Source organism: Limulus polyphemus, unplaced genomic scaffold, assembly GCF_000517525.1.
Source record: "Limulus polyphemus unplaced genomic scaffold, Limulus_polyphemus-2.1.2 Scaffold7295, whole genome shotgun sequence".
Classification (NCBI taxonomy): Eukaryota; Metazoa; Arthropoda; class Merostomata; order Xiphosura; family Limulidae; genus Limulus; species Limulus polyphemus.
In genome coordinates this window covers 30,828-39,246 of record NW_013672905.1, presented here as the reverse complement: position 1 = coordinate 39,246, position 8,419 = coordinate 30,828, and the positions used below count along the sequence as shown (strand labels likewise).

The 8,419-nt window shown below is 31.8% G+C and overlaps 2 non-coding genes across 2 annotated transcripts; one reads left to right on the top strand and one right to left on the bottom strand.

Moving 5' to 3' along the window:
- Positions 1-3,830: 3,830 nt before the first annotated feature.
- On the bottom strand, positions 3,831-3,902 carry Trnat-ugu. Its single transcript has one exon. It is a non-coding gene; the product is annotated as a tRNA-Thr (tRNA).
- Positions 3,903-4,196: 294 nt separating this feature from the next.
- Positions 4,197-4,268, top strand: Trnat-ugu. Its single transcript has one exon. It is a non-coding gene; the product is annotated as a tRNA-Thr (tRNA).
- The last annotated feature ends 4,151 nt before the right edge of the window (positions 4,269-8,419 follow it).

The following is an 8,419-nucleotide window of genomic DNA, read 5'->3' as shown; positions in this document are numbered from 1 at the left end:
AACCAACGTGTATGTTAGTCTAACCTACAAGGTTAACAGACAACCAACGTGTATGTTAGTCTAACCTACAGGGTTAACAGACAACCAACGTGTATGTTAGTCTAACCTACAAGGTTAACAGACAACCAACGTGTATGTTAGTCTAACCTACAAGGTTAACAGACAACCAACGTGTATGTTAGTCTAACCTACAAGGTTAACAGACAACCCATCTATCTGTATAAACAATATATAACGTTTTCTTAGATCATAGAATCTCTTGATTGGTTTTAACTTTATTTCAAAATAAAGATCGACGTCCAGTCTTTATGAGATTAACACCTGAAGTAGGACGTTTATCTGTGTATTTTTCAATGACACATAACGTTTTGTGTCATTTCTGTCTTCACATTTCCATAATGTGTGTATATGTATGTGATAAATCGTCGCTCTGACTTTAGAATTTCTGTAAATCATTTGATTTTATAGTTGAAGAGTTGATTAATATATTACACTTGTTAATACTTCAAAAACTGTATATCATAAAAGATCTTTCTCTTAACCCTGTAGGTTAGACTAACATACACGTATTTGAGGTTTATAAAATAAGAAACTTATCCACGTGTGTCACGTACTTGTTATAAAGAATTGGACAAAATAATCATGATAAACATGCTACATATTGTAACTTTATCTTGCACAAAAGATGATGTGTAAGGATTTACTTGTTTGTTTGCTTATTGGAATTTCGCGCAAAGCTACACGAGGGCTATCTGCGCTAGCCGACCCTAATTTAGCAGTGTAAGACTAGAGGGAAGGCAGCTAGTCATCACCACCCACCGCCAACTCTTGGGCTACTCTTTTACCAACGAATAGTGGGATTGACTGTCACATTATAACGCCCCCACGGCTGAAAGGGCGAGCATGTTTGGTGGGATGCGGATTCGAACCCAGGATTTACTTACAGGTCTATTATACACTATCATTGGTCAGTCTCATAACATCTCTTGGCCGAAGAGAGGGTACAACATTTTTATGCCCCTCGGGTTAGTATAATTAAAGCCCCCCCCCCCTCAGTGGCACAGCGGTAAGTCTGAGGACTTACAACGCTAGAAACCGGGTTTTGATACCCGTGGTGGGCAGAGCACAGATAACCCATTGTGTAGCTTTGTGCTTAATTCCAAACAAACAAACAAACAATATAATTAAAATAAAACAAGAAAGGTATTGTAACTGTTTAAATATATTTCTAAACCATCAAAGTGCTATACCCCCTCTTCAGCCAAGATGTGTAATGAGACTAACTAGTGATAGTGTCTATTAGTCCTGTAAGTGGATCAGTACACGAAGACAGGCGAATGGGTGATGTTATAATTTGAAAAGGAAATTTATTTGTGCGTCGTAGACTTTCAACTGCAGAAAGGCAACAGAAGAAAAAAAGGAATCTTTCAGCCACCTGGATAAATCTATATAGCTGTAGTTGTCTCTCATTGTCCGGTTTACTAATGAGTTCTGGTATTAAACGAAAAGCTTAGTGGGCTATCACTTATAGGGGGCGAAAGATATACTTATTAAACACTTCTGATTTTGAGCCAAGATGAAAAAATTAAGAGAAATATGTAAGAAACATCAGTAGTTAACTTGTCTTTATAAGAATGTTAGGCCTATGGTTTTTTCCAACATTCATCGGCTTTCAGTGATTAAACCATAATTACAACACATTTTTGTTCAATATTTAGATCTAAGTTTCTTATTACCACATTTTATATCCTTCTTCTAGTTTTGAAACTACGTGTCGTTACTAAGGAGCTGTAAGATATAATAAGTTTAACTTGACTGCATCAACACGAACTTCGCACTAAATATGGTAAACGGTATTTTCTCTCTCAAAATGTAACATTTTCTTATATACTCCGCCAGAATATTCAAGGAAATTCTTGCCACCAGCTGATCATCTCTTAATCATGTCTGGTATGTCATTTCCGATTAACGATCCTGATCATGTGCATCTTCCAGTTCTAAATTTATCCAGTTATATTTATACAGGTAGTTGTATGATTCTTTTTTACACCTACCTTTCTCAGTTTGTCAGTCTGTGACACACAAAAAAACTTCCTTTCCAAATCATAACATCATCCACTCGACTGTTTTCAAGTCCTTAAGTAAGAACGATAATTTATCATTTATATTAAAACATATTAAAATGGGAATTTTGAAATGATACAAAACGTTATGTGTCATTGAACAATACACAGATTAATGGTGTTATACAGCACTCGAGAAACAGTTTTTACAACAATGTTCCAGACAAACGTCCTACTTCAGGTGTAACATACAAGATTAAAGATTGGGAAACGTTTTATATTGTTAAGATCATAAACACTGAACATTGTTGTTTCTTCAGTAAACATATTTAGAAAGTGAATAAATGATCTTTGTTTACACAGGTTTGAAATAATACGTACTGTAAACATATCAACAATTAAAATATTTTAACAAAATGTTTGTCATAAAAATCGTTAGTTAAGAAAACTTTTTACATTATTTATACGAATATATGTTTCAGGTTTATAAAATATGAAAGTTTCCACACGTGTCACATAAGTGTTATAAGTATTTGGGTAAAAACTGAATATTAAACATATCACAAAGTCTGAGTTTATCTTGCACGTGAGATAATAATAAATGTTTGATCAACTACAATACGTTTTGATTTTATTTTCATTTCATTCCAGTATGAAGGACTGGCGGGACTACATACTTAACAAAACTTCAGGTACAATAATATATCATAAGCATCTTAGTTTATAAATTTATTGGATTTGCTTTTATACAAGTTATGTCCATATCATTATTTGTTCATTCCAACCCCATATGGTGTTACTAAGGTTCTATAGGCGGATGGTCTTACTAAGCGTATTGTGCATGTTTTACAAAGGTTGATGGTGTTTCTATAGGAAGTCAGTGTTATTATTGCAAGATCTATTGGCATATAAGGCCCAGCATGGCCGAGTGGTTACGGTGCTCCCACCAAACATGCTCGCCCTTTCAGCCATGGGGGCGTTATAACGTGACAATCAATCCCACTATTCGTTGGTAAAGAGTAGCCCAAGAGTTGGTGGTGGGTGGTGATGACCAGCTGCCTTCCCTCTAGTCTTACACTGCTAAATTAGGGATGGCTAGCGCAGATAGCCCCCTTAGAACTAGATGAAAGATCTATTATGATATCCATTTTTTGAGGTGCTAGCAAGTGTAATATTTTTATCAGTTCTTAAATAATGAAATTAAACGATAAACACTGCTACTTGTAAATTTTACTTATGTGACAGCATATTAGGCTTTGACGAAACATCGGTTTTATATAAGAAAATCACAGAACACTGAATTATATAATTTTTAATGAAAAACATATTTCATGTTACCGAAACATTGTTTCCATATCTTTGAAATAATCGAAGAATTATAATTAAATGTCTTTTATAATTATGTGAAAAATGTATTTGGAAAACTAATAAGTTTTAATATACGTAAAATGAAGTTCCAAAATATACTGAAATAGAATGTCTGGCTTGTAGAAACGAAAACGTTACTTGTTTTAGGCTTAGAAAACATAGTCGACAATTTTCTGTCATCGAATATTGTACAATCTTCAACATCATGTCACAAAAGTTGATATCAAAGTTAGTAAAGTTTATTTAACATAAAAAATGAAACAACACTGTATTATAAACTGATTTACATTAAATATCCTATATGTGTTTCTAGACTTTTTGATCAATTTTAATACTTTTTTAAAAGTGTTTATAATTTAAATATGATATAAATTACGTGTTTATAATCTACAACTACCCAGCCACTAGTGAGGATCGAACTCACGACCCCTGGTTTACAAGACCAGTGCTCTACCACTGAGCTATAATGGCTTTCCTATTTATACTATCGTTAGTTATTATGTATTTTGTATTACCAGCTCAGCTAAAAGTTGAACAAAAAAATGATGCCTGACTAACAAATGAATGAATGTTTGATGTAAAATTCTTATCAATACTATAAGTGTAGCTACCAATGGCTGCCAATTTTGGTTTCATTCCTTTAAACCGCAGGCTCAATCCTTATTCGGTCGCACATTTGTTCTGCACCTAAGGTGTTTTTGATTAGATATTTTATAGATTTAGTGAAGGTTGAAAATGTATTTGTCCATTTGTTTCAGCATACATGCCACCATAGCTCAGTGGCAGAGCACTGGTCTTGTAAACCAGGGGTCGTGAGTTCGATCCTCACTGGTGGCTAGGCACCCACGGATTATTTTCTTATATTTCTCCCGTAGAAGTATCAGAAGTGATCTACGTCTATATAAAGATATATGTGGAATTTAGGTTATAAATGTTTCAGTGTACCAGTACTAAGGAAGTCTCATATTAATTTAAATTCAATTCATTAATTTGAATATCAACTTCTGTACCATTTGGGATAAGTCGACAGAAAATGTTAAAAACACCGAATGTTAAAGAACTTTCTTAGTGACAGAAACTCAACTTTGTTTAAAATATGTAAGATGGCGTTACGTGTAGTTTCAACAATAATAATAATAACAATAATTGACCAGGAAATTTTGTTTATATTTAACATTATTGTTGTAATTTAAAGAATGAAGCTCTAATGCTTAAGATGACATTAACTAATACCCACAATACGTTTAAATAATGCCCATATATTCAGTTCAATTCAAGTTTATTTACATACCAGATAATACTAAATAAGTCATACATTTTAACTACCATGTTTGTTATATCCTAATCGACCTTAAGTGCTCTGGATTGAGTAAAAAGGTCGTGATAAATGGATATGTCGAATATAACGTGGTTGGAATACTATTATTATACATTCTTCTAATTCTAGAAAATCCTTATAGATAAAGGATGTATCTTTTAGTCCTAATATTAAAGTTTTATAACAAGTATAGTTAACAAGTAAATAAAAAACTATTTCAAACAAGGAAGTAAATGTATGAATGGCTAATATCAATCCTTCAAAAACAATGCAAACAAGATAGTGGGGATGGCATTTTCCATCATCTCTACATAACAACACAGGTACACAGTGTGGTAGAATGTTAACAGACTAAAATAGGATAAAATACATCCATCATCTCTACATAACAACACAGGTACATAGTGTAGTAGAATGTTAACAGACTAAAATAGGATAAAATACATCCATCATCTCTACATAATAACACAGGTACACAGTGTAGTAGAGTGTTAACAGACTAAAATAAGATAAAATACATCCATCATCTCTACATAATAACACAGGTACACAGTGTAGTAGAGTGTTAACAGACTAAAATAGGATAAAATACACGTGACTGGTTATATATAATACTATTACAATTCATCTGTCTATTTATTGGTCTGAACAAATAACAATAACTTATCATAAAATAATTATAAGTAAATTTAAATATTTAGAAATTTTTTATCGATTTTACTCCAATGTAGTATAATTTACATAAGTTAAGTGAATATGTTTTATTTTCATACAACTAATCAGTATTGTAAAAGAAACAGGACTGGAAACAACTAGAGTTTCAATAAAGTAATCAAATTTCAGCTTTTTTTAGAGTTAACCCTATGTGTATTATTTAGCCAGATAATCTGTCCAAATATCTAAGAAATAATCTCAAACACAGGTTAACATTCAATTTACCATTTCTCACTGAGTTATGTTGAATTAATTTATTACTCCTCAAACAAAAAGTTCTCTGTTGTCTTTTATGAGCTATTCCGTAAAAAGGAAATCTGGTTTTCAATTTAGAATAAATAAATAATGTTACTTAAAACAAAGATGATGCATTTTTCTTCAGACAAATGATATTTCTCTATTTACTATTTAGCTCAACAATTTAACAAATCCTGAAAAAATTAAATTCATTTGAGAAAACTACATCAATTCACAGTCTTTCTTTGATTTTGTCACCTTTGCATTTCATTTTGAAGTAAAGATGTAGGTGTTATTTTAGTTTCGTTTTTCATGATTGAACTTTTTTATTGGATACACAATATTTCAGATAAATTTAATACATTTATAAAATAAAAGGATTCTTCATTATCTAAGAATAATTGTTTTATGTAGTTTTCACCATCAGTAGATTAAAAACATATTTTCTCAATATCCATTGACATGAAAGATGTGAAAATCATATTATAATCAATATTACTATGTTTTAGCATATAGTTAGATGTCAAGTCAATACAAAATGGTATTCAATAATTTTTAAAACAAACATTGGTCACAGAGATATGCAATAATTTGATTCTACAATATTACATCTTCAACATATACTATATTACTATATTCTAGATTAATTTTATAAGATATACTGAAATCGCTATTTCTAACACAGCTTTTGTATAATAACGTTTTCTAACATTCTCCTAAAAGAAGTCATCATTCAGAAATATTGTTTTTTCTGAAACAAAAAGGGTTAACCAATTTCTAACAACATTGTTAATGTATTCTTTATCTAGAAATGTTTTCTGCTGTAGAAACAAAAATAAGTAGCAAAAACCTATTGAGTAAGTTGAATTTAACAGCTTCACATTTTAATAATTTATCGTTTTCTTTATTGAATGTAATTTTCATTTCAAACACTAGGTGGCAGAATATTCTAGATGAGCCAATGAGAGTCATCTCAATGCATAAATAAAATCTCTGTAATTAGAGATAATGAAGAGAAAGAAATACTTAAAATAAAATAATATTTTTCAAATAGTTCTATTATTTAGGAAATTGATAGCTTTGTGAAAAAGGAATTTGAGTTTACTTAACACCACTATATTCATTTTTAGCAAACTTTCAATGTACTTTTAATTTTGGGCAGTAGATGGCTGCAACTTCTCTGTGATCGTATAAGAGTCTGTGAATGTATAAATAAATTCTTTCCAATTAGATTTTAATGAGAAACATAAAAGAAGTTTTAAAATAAAATATTTTTTATCAAATAGTCCAATAATTTAGGCAAACAAAAGCTTTCTGAACTAGAAATTTGGGTCTGAATATACTTACCACCACTTTTTTTTTCAGTAGCAAACCTTATATTAAGTTGTTTCTTTGCTACAGGTTTTTAGTGGGGCCGAGCCTGGCAGCTGTGTGGGCATGCGTGGTACTATACTTCATGGCCTAGGATCCGTATAGTGTCCTCCCTATTAATCCTCTGACCCTGGTCTTGGGTTATGATTGTGTGCACACACAGTGAGTTGGGGTGGAGGTGGAAAGCGTGGGTTCTGTAAATGAGCCCTTAACGTCGGTCCATCGCTCCGGGGTACTTGTACCGTCCAGGAGGGACCAGTCCATCTTCACTGGCCTCCGAAGTAATCCAAAAATAGACTTAAAACATTTGTTTCAATCGTTAAAAGTATTTCTTGTATATACAAAAACATTAATTTTGGCTAAAAATGCGTATTTTAGGGCTTTCTTTATCTGTCAATAGATGGCGAAACCTTCAATTCGTTCATTAAAAAAATATTTTCTGTTAGTAGTAAGAGGATTTGTTTTTTTCAAAACCATTATTATTGACGGGTGAAGGGTGTTTCTGATGAAGGCTTGATTTAAACATTCTTGTTGCTGACCATAGATCTCTGCATTGACAGTTCACTGTGGATTGAGGAGTTCGAAATGAATTACTCCTTTGATATCACACCAAATATAAAGCATTACTTTCTGCAGATGAAGTGCAGGTTTTGGGGTTGGAAGTAGTTTTATATAGAACTGAACCATTGTTTTTGGCATTTAATATTCTGTCCATAAATGGACAGAGCATCAATTTTAGCATCTTGGCCCCTCCCCTCACAGTTTTTAAAGCTAAAGTCACCTGAACGAAATTTGCTGAACCATCGTTGATACTTACGAACGTTCAAAACATTTTCATAAACTTCTTTCATGTTCTTTGTGGCTACAGAGGCATTTTTTCACTTCTAGTATTTAAACAGCATTACATGCCGAATGTGAATTTGGCTAAAAGTACGTATTTTACCACTTTATTTATCTGTCAATAGATGGCGCGCTCTTCCTTTTCTTCATGTAAAGTCTATTATCTTCTGCTTATTAAAGTGTAGTAAGTGGACTTATTTTTCCAAAACTACTATTATTACGAGAATTTTTTCCATAAGCTGCTAAGACATACTACAAGTATCAAATGAAATTTCTGTGAATTTTTCAAACTAATGTGATGTCAATGTGTTATTTGGGTTATTAATTAAAATGCTGTGTGAAAACGATGTTAAATACCTATAAACAAAAGATAATGATAAATAAATCAACATTTTTAAATTAAAGGAGAATTTGTATCTTATTCCAGTTTTAATCGAAATCGTGTTTAAGAATCCTGGAAATGTAACAAGAATGATAATTCTTCAGAATATTTAGTCACTATAAAGGT